The sequence below is a fragment of the Cuculus canorus genome, chromosome 3 (assembly GCF_017976375.1).
Source record: "Cuculus canorus isolate bCucCan1 chromosome 3, bCucCan1.pri, whole genome shotgun sequence".
In the NCBI taxonomy this organism is placed as follows: domain Eukaryota; kingdom Metazoa; phylum Chordata; class Aves; order Cuculiformes; family Cuculidae; genus Cuculus; species Cuculus canorus.
This window is the reverse complement of record NC_071403.1, coordinates 1,491,788-1,505,821: the sequence shown is the minus strand read 5'-3', so window position 1 is coordinate 1,505,821 and position 14,034 is coordinate 1,491,788.

The window sequence follows — 14,034 nt, the reverse complement described above, 5'->3', positions numbered from 1 at the left end:
TTTCCCTGTCTTCCTATCACCTGTCACTTGGGAGAAGAGACCAACACCCACCTCGTTACAATCTCCTTTCAGGCAGTTGTAGATAGTGATAAGGTCTCCCCTCAGCCTCCTCTTCTCCAGGCTAAACGACCCCAGGTCCCTCAGCATCTTCTCACAACCCTTATCCTCCAGCCCCTTCACCAGCTCCATTGCTCTTCTAAAGAGACTGGAGAAAGGGAAAGGGCTTGGAGACCAAGGAGGAGGCCGTTTACCCCCAAGCTCCTTACATCCTCTGTTCTACATGCTCCTGGAAAGCAGAGGAATCCAAAGTGACCTCTGAATACTATTGGAAGTGCCAAATCTCCAGCCACGCATTTTCATGTTGCTGTTAAAAAGTAAAGAATTACCATATGAGAAAAACCACAAGAGCATTTGATTTCCCTGCCCCCTCCCTTTCATTGCTCCTGGCCTTCCCTTTCTCCTCCTGCTCAACTTCCAGTCCCACAGACCCACGTCATTCGATTTGCTTTGTGTGGCAGAAGTGCTCAAAACTCAGCAAAGAAATCTTTCCTTAACAAGCCTAACCCAGCAAGGGCGCAAAACTTCTTGTTGTGCTTTGCAGGCTGCTGTTCGGCAAATGCCCTGAGCATCACGCGTGGCGACAACGAGGAACTCCAGCAACGCCGCAAGCAACTGGGCAGCACGGATGGACAAGAGAATGCTCTGCACGGGCAGCAGCCAGCGCTGCTCTTGCATCAGCTTCCCAGAGTGAGCTTCACACGACACACACCGGCGTCCCTCAGGCTGAAGAATGAGGAAAACACTTCACCGCTGTGCAAGGTTTCTTGGTTTCTTTTCCTGGTCTGGTTCTAGACTAGCGAGCTTGAGAGCTGTTAGCGATTCAGCTGCACCAAAAGATGAGCAAATGTAGCCTGCTTCTCAGTGGCGTCATTATTTAGTATAGACATAGGTTAAAAATGTCATCTGCCAGTGTTAAATGAAGAAATCCCAGACCCTTGGCCGTCCAGACAAACTTCCAGCACTGCAGCGTGTTGAGAACTTCAGCTCCTACTGAGGCAAAGAGCCACAACTGCAGTTTTACCTTATAAGCTCCACAAACAATAAATATCTATTCGACTACTTTGTGTTATTCTTATTCTGTCTAGTGCAAATATCTTCTGGAAAGGGCATTCAATTCCTCGAGGTCACTATCTCTCAGCAGGTAGTGAGCCAGTTACCGTAATCACCTATTCCACTTATTATACTTGTTAATGGGATTTGACACCTTTGCCTTCTGGCTTCGGCTGCAGACTATGCTTATACTCTGAAAACACTGATTAAATTATTCACCTGGTAATTTTCAGGATCAGGCCAACGTTTTGAAATACACACATTGCAATTTGATCTTGTTGTATTGTATAAACCCATTTGAAACCCTGGTTCAGCAAACCATTTAAGCCCTTGCTGAAGCACCATTGAATGACTTCACAAAGGAATATTTTTCGCGTATGATATTTGCTCTACGGCATTATCGTGTAGCTTCCTGAAAGGAAAGCTTCAAATGTTGTTACGATTTATTATTTGTTGAGTGCTGAGAGTACACTTCAATGGAACTCGAGGAAGTGCTTAAAGTTAAGCACTTTTTCAAGTACATTGCTGATCTAGGGCCAAAATGTTAATCTGAGACTTTCTTTGTTGGAAAGTGTAGACATGATATCAAGGAAGAGCATTTGTTAATTTTCCCTTAAGCAGGAAACACTGGATAGCCCTGTGAGTGTATTTTACAAATAAAAACATTGACCATCAACAATTCCTCATTTTGATATTCCAGTGCCAGTGAAAAAGGGTATCAACAGCCCATATAACATGTTGAATGCAAATTTAGAACAGTGGTCAACTGGACACTCTTATCTCCCCAGAGAGAGATGAAGGAGTAGGATGGAAATGTGCCATCTGGGGCTTGCAATGCCCATCCCAATGTGACTGTATGTCACAACTTCTTCCAAGGATCTTTATGCATTAGGAATGTTTGTTCAGAGAATCACAAGATCACAGAATGATCTGAGTTGAAAGGGACCCACAAGAATCATCGAGTCCAACTCCTATCCTTGCATAGGACACCCCCGACACTCACATCATGTGACTAAGTGCATTGTCCAAATGCTTCTGGAATATTGTCAGGCTCAGCACTGTTGACTGCTTCCCTGGAAGATGTTCCATTGCTCTACCACCTTCTGAGTGAAGAATCTTTCCCTAATATCCAAACTAATCTTCCCCTGGCACATCTTCCTGCTGTTCCCTTGGGTCCTATCATTGGACACCAGAGAGAAGATCTCAGCGCCTGCTCCTCCTTCCCTTGTGAGGAAGCTGTAAACTACTATGAGGTTCACCCTCAGTCTCCTCTTCTCCACGCTGAATGGACCCAGTGGCTTCAGTCGCTCCTCATAGGACTTCTCCTCTAGACCCTTCACCAACTTTGTGGCCCTCCTGGATAGAGCCAAGGAATATCGTCAGTTCTCAATTAATATGATGTCAAAGGATAAGTTTAAAAAGTAATGGACTTTCCTCTTCACAAAACTCTTTGTTAGGACTGAACACGCGTGTGCTAGATACCGTTAGCACAGGGGAACAGTGGGTAACCCCAAACTGCTGTAGGTGGCACATGTATTTGCTGTTGCAGTGTGAGGTGGTTCTTAATGCTCCTTTTAGCCAGCACGACTGCTCAGCATCTGCCCGGAGTAGTCCCTAAATTAATTAGTCTGGGATTGTATGTTTGTCTTTTTTATTACATGCGAACACACAGTCTAACACAATAGGACCTTGTCCCCAACTGTAGCCAAGAGGCTCAATGGGAACAACAACAATAATTTTACTTATATGCTGCCTAAACACAATTCTGAAACATCTGTGGCTTGTCACTATTATAGTCCAGAAGCTATAGCCTAAGCGAGGCTTTTTTTTGGAAGCAATACAAGGAAACTCACTATGGCTCCTGAAAACTCTCTTGGAATGTAATAATATAAATGAGGAGGAAATATTCTGTGGGGAAAAAAGTGCTTAAGGCAACAGTAATTATATTGCCAAATATAGCATATAGAATCTGCAGAGTGAGAGTTTCATATAACAAGGGAAATGTAAAATCATACTTGGGGTGTAACTAAATTGTAATGGAATGGCTGGGGGGGAGCATTATTGGAGGGAGTTAATATTTAATCCCTGACTAGCAGTGGAAGCACGAGAGAGAGGCTGTTTTCAAACTGCATTGTCTTTAGCTGTGTAGGAAACAACCAGTATGGGTTTGGGTGATGAAAAAAAATACAGAATCATAGAATCACAGAATGGTTTGAGTTGGAAGGGACGTTAAAGATCATCCAGTTCCAACCCCTCTGGCCCTGGGCAGGGACACCTCCCACTGGCTCAGGCTGCCCAAGGCCCATCCAACCTGGCCTGGAACCCCTCCAGGGATGGGGCAGCCACAGCTTCCCTGGGCAACCTGGGCCAGGGCCTCACCACCCTCATGGTCAAGAAATTCCTCGTCTAAATCTTCCCATCTCCAATTTATAGTGGTTGTCCCTAGTCTAATCACTACATGCCTTTTTTGATCCACTATGATGAAATAAAACATTTGCTTCTTTTCTTTGACAAAATGTAGGTCTTAGCCTGCAGAGGAGCAGACGCGCAACAGTCACCAAACATTCCTCTGACGGTTTGATAATTAATTTTGATCCTTTGATTCCTGTTTTGATGGGTGGCATGAAACAGGGAGGTGGCAGGAAACCTCCCTGTGCTGAAGGGCCCAGGCAAGCTGGCACTTCTCCCCACATCCATCAATAGTAAGCGACGGCTCCTTGATGTGGGGTCTTGATGTGGGACGATTAGCAGCACTAATTGTTTCTGGAGAACAAGTCTTACGAGGAGCGGCTGAGAGAGCTGGGGTTGTTTAACCTGGAGAAGAGGAGGCTGAGGGGAGACCTTATTGCTCTCTACAACTACCTGAAAGGAGGTTGTGGAGAGGAGGGAGCTGGGCTCTTCTCCCAAGTGACAGAGGACAGGACAAGAGGGAATGGCCTGAAGCTCCACCAGGGGAGGTTCAGTTTGGATATCAGAAAGAAATTCTTCACAGAAAGAGTCATTGGGCACTGGAACAGCTGCCCAGGGAGGGGGTGGAGTCGCCTTCCCTGGAGATGTTTAAGGAACGGGTGGATGAAGTGCTGAGGGACATGGTTTAGGGAGTGTTAGGAATGGTTGGACTCGATGATCCAGTGGGTCCTTTCCAACCTGGTGATTCTGTGATTCTGTGATTCTGTGATTCTTTTACCTACATCACATGAATGGCAGAGGTTACCAAACCGAGGAGGAGGTTACCACCTTCTGAGTGAAGAACCTTTGCCCGATACCCAACCTAAGCCTCCCCTGGCACATCTTCCCACCCTTCCCAGAGAGGTGTTTCACACAGTGCTGTGGAAGGTAATTCAAACCCATTTCAGGTGGTGTAACAAACTAATACTGTTACGCTATTTTGACTTTTTAAAGGTATCTTTTCCTCAATGTTTTGGAGGGAATCTAAAGGAAAACTTATTCCATATCTTTACAATATAAAGAGTGAATAAGACTATTTACAGCCTAAACCCAACTTTAAATTAAGAATAGAAATTTCTGATTAAGGATCTATTTGGAATTCAAAATCAGATTTTATGTACTCGTGAAAGAAAACAACACTAACAAAGAAACAAAGATCATGTTTGCCAAGAAATCCTTATTGAGTGGAAGTGATTTAAAAAGATATTATGGAAAATGCTGCTATTTAAGAGAAATGAAAACTAAACCATGTCTGAAACTGAAACAATTATTTCAGGTCGTTTGATTGGCTAAGAAATGCTAATTCTTTTTAAGCTGTGGAGCAGAAATGAATTATGGGGATAAATCTGTCAATCCATGAGTTTGCAGTCTGTGCCTTTAGTGGAGATTTGGCAGAAAAAGTAAATCATGTTCCAGAGGGATTCCAGTTTATGGGGTTTTTTTTAGGATTTTGTAATGTTTTGCGGTCTTTCAAACCCAATGAAGCCAAAGACATTTTTAAGCAGTCAGTTCATTCCTAATGCAAAGGCAGAGTGAGATAACCTCTGTGCCCCTCGCTGCCAGCGTTCCTGTGGCTGCAACGGAGGCTCTCTCTGCTGGGTCTGAGCTCTCATCTGCCGCAGGTGCTGCTGTGAAGAAGCAGTGTGCAGACACAGCACGAATGCGAGCATCATCTTTCGTTTGCAGCACAGCTCTGTGAGGGGTCCCTGTCCTTGGGACACAAGAACCCCGAGCAGCTCCAGGCTGGGGAAAGAGGGGCTGGGTAGTGCCTGGTGGAGAAGGACCTGGGGGTGTTGGTTGGCAGCGACTGAACATGAGCCAGCAGTGGCCCAGGTGGCCAAGAAGGCCAATGGCATCTTGGCTTGGATCAGAGACACCATGGCCAGCAGGAGCAGGGAAGGGATTCTGCCCCTGGACTGAGCACTGGTGAGGCTGCACCTTGAACATTGCGTTCATGTTTAGGTCCCTCACAACAAGACATCGAGGTCCTGGAGCGCATCCAGAGGAGGGGAACAGAGCTGGTGAAGGGGCTGGAGAACAAGTCTTACGGGGAGCAGCTGAGGGACCTGGGTTTGTTTAGACTGGAGAAGAGGAGGCTGAGGGGAGACCTCATCACTTTCTAAAAAGGAGATTGTAGAGAGGTGAGTGTTGGTCTCTTCTCTCAAGGGACAGATGACAGGACGAGAGGGAATGGCCTCAAGCTGCACCAGAGCAGGTTCAGATGGGACATCAGGAAAAACTTCACAGAAAGGGTTCTCAGGCACTGGCAGAGGCTGCCCAGGGAGGTGGTGGAGACCCCATCTATGGAGAGGTTTAAAAGATGGGCAGATGAAGTGCTCAGAGATATGATTTAGTAGTGGACAGGGATGGTTGGATTTAATGATCTTGAAGATCTTTTCCGACCTAGGGATTCTATGATTCTCATATTTTACCTATAGAAAGCAAATTCAGGGTATTTTTTTATTTATAGCTATGGGATCTTCTATGGGCACTTTTAAGCCCAAGTCCAAGATGATCCATTCAGTCCAACTGGTTCTCAGCAGAAAGGTTTTTGAAACACCTTATTGCCATTTCTCTGTGTTGTTCCAGGGTCAATGTATTTTCTTAACAAAGCAGCAGTCATTGAAAGCAGCCGACTGTGCAGCATAAATCCTTAGAGTCATATAATTCTACCTTGTATATGGTATTTACTGTAGAATAACTTACAGAAAACGAGGAGAGAGAAATGTATCATTTTAATCCGCTAAAACTTTCAGCTGTTTTCCTTCGCTTTCCAATATTTCTTCTCTGAAATCTCTCCCAGAGTACTTTCTCAACCTCGTTTCTTCATCTTTACCTGTCTGTGTTGCTTCTCCAGCATCAGCCTTTTTTCTCTGACTTTTGAAACTGCTTAGGTTTCACAATTTCTCTACTGTGTCTTTCATGCTTTCCCAATAAAGTAAATAAGAGGGACAAGGGAGCGCTGTGTCCAGACAAGGTATTGTGAGTGATCACCAACCCCTGGCAGCCCTTGAACTATCCCCTGGGCATCACTTGAGTAGCTCAGGTCTAAACTGAACAACAGGAATGAGCTTGGTACTTACCTGAATGCATGACCCAGTGTCATGTTCATCTTAGCTGACAGCATCATCCTAATCAGAGTTCTGTCAGACTTTTGTCATAGTTAAACTCAGGCAACAAGGAGGAAATGTTGGGTTTTTTATTTGTTTTCCTTTCTAGCATTGTTTTATACCGGTAATTTAATCTATGATGTTTAATCTATGACAGTTGGAATGAGGGCATCCTCAGCCAGTTGGCCAATGACACCGAGTTGTGTGGCACATTTGGTGTGCTGGAGGGAAGGGATGGCATCCAGAGGGACCTTGAGAGGCTTGAGGTGGGCCTGTGCAAACCTCATAAGGTTCGACAAGGCCAAGTACAAGGTTCTCCACATGGGTTGAGGCAACCCCAAGCAGAAACACAAGCTGGGTGGAGAATGGAATGAGAGCAGCCCTGAAGTGAAGGACTTGAGGTCTTGGTGGATGAGCTCAACATGAGCCAGTAATACGTGTTTGCAGCCCAGAAAGTCAACCGTACCCTGGGCTGCATCAAAAGAAGTGTGACCAGCAGGCTGAAGGAGGTGATTCTGACCCTCTGCTCTGCTCCCATGATATCTCACCTAGAGTATGGTGTTCAGTTCTGGAGTCCTGAGCACAGGAAGGACATGGATCTGTTGGAGTGAGTCCAGAGGGAGGGCCAAGAAGACGATGAGAGGGCTGGAGCACCTCCTACACAAGGACAGGCTGAGAGAGTTGAGGTTGTTCAGCCTGTAGAAGAGAAGGCTCCAGGGAGATCTCATAGCCTTCCAGTACCTAAAGGCAGCCTACAGGAAAGATGAGCAGGGGCTCTTTATCAGGGAGTGCAGTGACAGGATGAGGGATAATGCTTTTAAACTGAAACAGGGCAATATTTAGATTAGATAGTAGGAAGAAATTATTTGCTGTGAGGTTGGTGAGGCCCTGGCCCAGGTTGCCCAGAGAAGCTGTGGCTGCCCCATCCCTGGAGGTGTTCCAGGCCAGGTTGGATGGGCCTTGGGCAGCCTGAGCCAGTGGGAGGTGTCCCTGCCCATGGCAGGGGGTGGAACTGGATGAGTGTTAAGGTCCAACCTAGTTGCTAGTTACTCGGTACACATATGGTCCCATTTCTTCTCAGCTCACAGTGACATGCAAGCTATTCTGCAGAAGACCTTTCTCAGTTAATCCATAAAATCATTACTATTTTTTGCCTGTGTTCTAAAAATGTCTTTCAGAAACGTGATGGTTTAATTGATACTTTATTATCCAAATGTTTATGGGAAGTATTCTTTTTCTAAATGAACTCATGCCAAATAATTTATGTTGTCTCTCATCTCGGCAGAGACTCCCAAATCAGTCATCTTTTTATTATTCTCATCATCCAAATTAACTCCTCAGTTTTATTGAATCCAGTGATAGGCTCTGGGGCGTATGAGGCTTTTACTGTTACAAACATTTTATCCTATAACTTCTTACTGTTGTGAATAGCATATTGAAACAACTAAACGTGGTGGAGAAGAGAATTAATATGCTTAGGTTGGACAGTAATTAGGAGTTTATATTTCACTGATCACTAGAAGAAGCTGTTTGCCTTATACATTTATTCATTGCTGCCAGAAGCATGTTTGCTAACTAAAGAATTTGTCTTGAACTGAGATGTGCCAATTTGTCTATAAAAATTGATCTCTCCTCAAATTCCCAGTCCTGTTTATTGTATTTTTTCAGTTAGGAAGACAAAAGTAAGGACTGCATCAATGAATGAAAACTAAGTTGGTAACTACTATTATGTCAGGTTTTTGATGTTAGTGATAATAACCCAACAGCAATTCCATATTTCATGGACCTACCAGACTAAAGACAGATCAACTGTAGGAACAGTTTTTAAGAACACAAATACCTGACATATGTAGCCTCATACTGAATACCTACTGAACAGTTTCCACTTCTGCGAATGGAAGCCTGGCTTTGTGCAAACCTCATGCTTTCTGCATGCTAACGTAAAAAGTATCATTTCATGACATTTTAATTGATCTTACACTGTTATATTTCCTCTGCAGAAGAAAAGGAAAGTATTAACTGGTTTGCAAAAGAGGCGTCTTATCGGTTCTGACAGAGAATTTCTAATTTATCCAGGTGAAACAATTTAACAATCCATTAACTTTATTTTACCTTTAAGGAAAGGGGACAGTGATGTTGACTGTTGTACCCAGCGCAAAGGGCCATTGGTCTTGGTGCCAAGAGTAATGGTAGTGGTAGAAGCACTCATGTCTGTGAGTTTTGCAGGGCGTGGAAATTGTGTAATGGTCATATAATCCATCAGAAGGCATCTCTGTCAATAAGACATTCAATGGGACAAAGGAAAAAATAAATTAATTCGATATTCTTCATTCCAATGATGCCGAAGTGTGAAGATTAAATGTTGTGCAGCTATTTTATAATTTTGAAATTCCTTCAGAGCTTTAAAGTATGATTTTTGCCATAAATGTTTGGGTGCATCACTTTTACACTGTAAATTGTATGATATTTGAATATTCAAAACAAAATTAGGCAACAGTATCAAAACAATATCTTGTTATTGCACTGAAATGAACTGTTTTCATACTGAACCAGCACTTCAACAGTTGGTATTTGTCTTGGGGCTTTTTAGTGTGCTGTGGAATTAGCAGAAACTTGTTTTTCAATATCTTTACAGTTAAATATGCAAATTTTAGGCTGTGTTGGAAGTGCATGATGCTGTTTTGTGTACATCTGAAAATCTTCTTACATGAATCAGATAAAATATTCTGTTTTACCACTCCTCATTTTCTGTTCTGATCTCCAGCACTGAGTTTTAAAGTGCCATTGGGTCCATTTCTCCCTAGGTTATGTTTTAACAAGTATAATCAGATGTAGTATCTTCCCAGAGCCTCAAAAACATTAGATGATGTGTCACTGTCTTTTGTTTGTCTAGTGGGTAAATAAAATTTTAGTGCTATAGTTTGGAAGATTCTGACAGAAATAGAAGACATATCTAGCTAACTTAAGAAGAAAGTCAAAGAGTCGTAGAATGGTTTGAGCTGGAAGGGACGTTAAAGGCCATTCAGTTCCACCTGGGCAGGGACACCTCCCACTGGCTCAGGCTGCCCAAGGCCCATCCAACCTGGCCTGGAACCCCTCCAGGGATGGGGCAGCCACAGCTTCCCTGGGCAACCTGGGCCAGGGCCTCCTGACCTTCATTGTGAAGAATTTCCTCATAATGTCTAGCCAAAATCTTCCCCTCTCCAGTTTAAAGCCATTCCCCCTCATCCTATCACTCCATGCCTTTGCAAAAAGTCCATCTCCAGCTTTCTTGTAGCACCTTCAGGTACTGGAAGGTCATATCAGGAAGTCGTAAGTCAGAAGCATATGACTAGCTATGACTTTTGTTTTTATCTCCACACTAATAAGCCATCTTTGCTAAGTTTTCTCTACTTTGTTACTTTTCTCTTTTTTCCCCCTTTCTTTATTAATAACGAGGCCAGAATTTGTTCACAAAATAGCAGATGTCTAAACACGATGCCCTTTTTTTGCAGCTGGTTGGGATTTGGGACTACCCTGTAAGACACCATTTTTTCGGTTGGATTAATGCAAAATCCAAGACTGAATGTGCAATATCTCATTTTGACACTTGACAGTCATTAATCAATGTCAGATCGACAGCCACTCCGCGTTCCCCAACACGCTGCAGCACTCTTACAATGTACAATAGCGTCGTTTGGCACTTCTCTCACACTGTTCAGAAACAAAAGCACTGACAAGCTGCTGCACTGTTGTAAAACATCAGAATGGTTCATATTCATTGGAGGCACTCCAAAGGGTATGGCAAAATGTAATTGATTTGAAGTTCTACGATGTACATTGGCAAAATCATCAGGATCTCACCTAAGAAGCAAAGTTTCAACTGCAGCAGACAACAATTTGGCTTAATAATGACCTTATTCACTCAATACATTTAACCTCAAGATTAAGGTGCTTATGATGTTACCTTTCTTTGCACTGTTTTAGTTGATCTTTCCTCTGCTGTAGTGGTACTGATATTATTTACTTCTTGGCTTTTATTTCAGAGATGAAATAGCGTTCTGCGAGAACTACAGAGTTCTGTACAATCTAAGTCAGCTTGTTTCAGTAATTTAATCGAATCATTTAATTCTACAACATCTTCAGAAAGTCCAAGTAAATAAAAATTGTAAGATTCATCTCTCTCTCTGTTTCTCAGGCTCTTGCAGGTCACCAATTTCCATTTGTGCAGTTATTCAGAACAAGTTTTCTGTTTGGTTACTAGAGGCCCTTTGCAAAAGATTTTATCGACTCAATATAATATTCCAAGGTCAACACCTTGAGACAATGTCTTGTTCCTGTCCACGAACACCTGAAATTGATATACGTTATCAGAAAATTAATGAAACTTATTCTCATTTTTTGTAGTCACAGCATCATCTTGTAATTCAGTTTCAAAAGTAGCCTTTGCGCCTCCCTTTATCCTAACGAAAGAAGACATTAATCTTCCGCTTTTACAACTCTGCTGTCAGCGTACGCGGTCATTTCAGCCACGCAGGTCTGTGGAAGCGCAGGCATAGGTTCACGTTGAACTGATATCACAGCGCAGGAAATCCTGCTGTCCACACCTACCGGTTTCTTGAGTTTGGGGGACAAATGTCAGCTGTTGCTAGGGTGACACTGGTGAGAACTGCTCCAGAGATAGAAGAGTTAAAAACCACCACATCAGTACTGGTGTTCACCACAGGGTGAATATCATCCTGGGAGGTGAAGGTGTAGCAAGGCTGTTGCGGTCCTAAACTGCTTGAGATGGAGAAGGGCAAAGCCCAGAGGAGAGGTGGGACTGAGCATCCCCGTGGCCACCAGCCTAGCACAAAATGCCACAGTGTGGCTGCTGCCTGCTCTTCAGGGAGCCCCTGAGGGAATTTCCCAACAAAGCAGGGGAAAAGGGATATACCTAAAGCTTTGTGAATTATTATGAAGAGACGGAAAGAATGAAACCCATGGAGAGGAAATTAATGGTGCATGATAAGAATATAATATGCAGTGAAGTCAATATTCTTATTTACCCGTGCAAACATGAGGATGCTCAGGGAATGTGATGATTAACTCACATGAAAGGGAAAAAAAGAGTTCGTTTTTCTTATGTTTTGTGTAAGTGTCCTGTAGACCCATCATGACAAGGCCTTTCTCTAAATATCTCAGAGTTTAGCAGAGAGAAAGGAGTTTATAATCATGTTAGATAAACAAAGTACAATTCTGCATGCTTGCAATGTATGGCTTAGAATTTCACATGTATTTATTTGATGAAAAAATGCATTTGTTCTAAATATGATTATTTTTTTTCTTTTAGTTGATTTTACCTACAGGAGCATCTTTCTCTAGCAACCTGGTGCTGGGCACCTCTGAGCAAGAGCAGTAGATCAGATGGATCATTGCTTTGATCTGTTGTGACAATTCCTGTGTTCCTAATTCAAGTCCAAAACACACTTGCACTCCTCATTTTGTCATCATGATGGGGTTAAAACCCAGCACATTCTTCTTACACAGAAATGCATATGATATCATTTCAAATGCCATATGAATTTAAGTGGATTTCACGCTTGAAGTGCAGCAGAATCACGCTCGGAGAGGAACAGGGATTTTTTTTTGAAGGATTTCATTTCCAGAGTGGTCTGTTTTTAAGACCCTAATCCAGAATAGCCTGGAAAGTAGTTTTGCATAGTTAATGTATCGCATGTGAATACATCTGCTAAGTCTGAATGCCTATATAAATCCTACAAAGTAAGACCCTGAAATTGCCTGGGTGACAGAATAAATCCATCCTCTACAGAAAAAAAAAAAGTGAAAATTTAACCTCCAAGTGCTTAACCTCAGTTACTGCATATTGGTTACTGTGTGCATTCCTGAATTTATAATTTTTTTTCTAGATAGGAAGACATATTGAGTTTATTTTTATTGGCCATCAGTTTTCTCACAGGATCAAAATATCAAGAGTTGATTAGGTATTAATGAGAGTTCATTAATATTAAGTTTCTGGCTCGAGAACCCTGAACAGCTGTGATCTTCTAACTTAGCGATTTTTGAGCACCGATAAAATCTTTCTTTCCAATGAAGATTATTAATAAGTGATTGAGCAATGTAATTTATCACTGGCTGTATTATTATTTCTGAGAGCTAAGGTTGCATTATAAATTGACTCCAGAAAAAGGTAAACCGATTCACTTACTTCAGGTCTTGATTTGCATTCTAACATATGGTTCTGCTTAAACGTGTCCGTGTTTGCAACCTACAGTTGACATTTTTGGCACTCAGAACAGTGTCTTGTAATTATGCTAAGTCTAGAAAGGAGGATTATCTTTTATAGCAGAATTCATAAAATAAAAAGAAAAAAAAAAAACTTTTAGCCAAATTTATTGGCTGCAATGAGCCCTCCAGAATGCAGACGTCTGGTCTGGTGGAACTCAATAGATTTCTGTTTGCTGCATGTGCGTGCGTGTGCACGCGCGAGCACGCACACACACACTCACATGCCCAAACGACTACTTTACGAAGGCATTTGTGTGCAATAAAACGTTAAATATTTTCACACTTGAAATCAACTTCCCCACCTGCAGCGCTTATCATCAAACAAGCTTCATTTGGTATGTTTTGAAAGCCTTTTTCTCCCTCTTTCCTCCCCCCGCTCCTTTCTTTCTCTCTTTAAATGCACTGTATTGGTTGTATCGGTTGCTTGGCAAAGCCAGGCTTTTGAACACTGTCCGTGTTTTTCCATAATTCTCACCCCAGCCCAGTTTTGTGGAGCAATTTGCAAGTGTTTCATTGTGAATTTGAAACCACAAGAGCTTAAAGAAGGAGAGCTGAGTTCTCCTGCAGCCTGTTGCGTGTAGAAACCATCACTTATCAGTCGTGAAAGGCACATTCCTGATAGCTGAGTGTTGGTATGAAACTCTGACTTTTATCTCTGCACCAAAAGGGAAAGGTTTCATTTGGGTTAGCAAACACCAGGCACCTATTTTCTTTGCAACAGCCTGCCTCAAAGTGCACTTTAATTCCTGACGATTCCACTGGAAGATCAATCTCACACACACATCTATCAAACAAATCTCCTCATTCTCGTCCCTTTTTGAACTCTCCTAGAAAAGAATCAGCCAACAGCAACATCGCTGCTGTGTCTTGCACATTTTGAACACAAATACTTACATTTTGTCATAGAGAAGGGACAAGTTGTGTTCTGTGCTATTATAGATTTTTTTCTTCTTTCCTCAGTTTACACTTGCAAATGCCGCTATTAGACTCTGTAGGGCAAAATCAGAATGATTACCTTGAGTTATCTTAGTCGAGCATGAATTACCATCTCTCCCTTTGGGAGATAATTAATCCACTATTTATAGACAGAGTTTAGAGG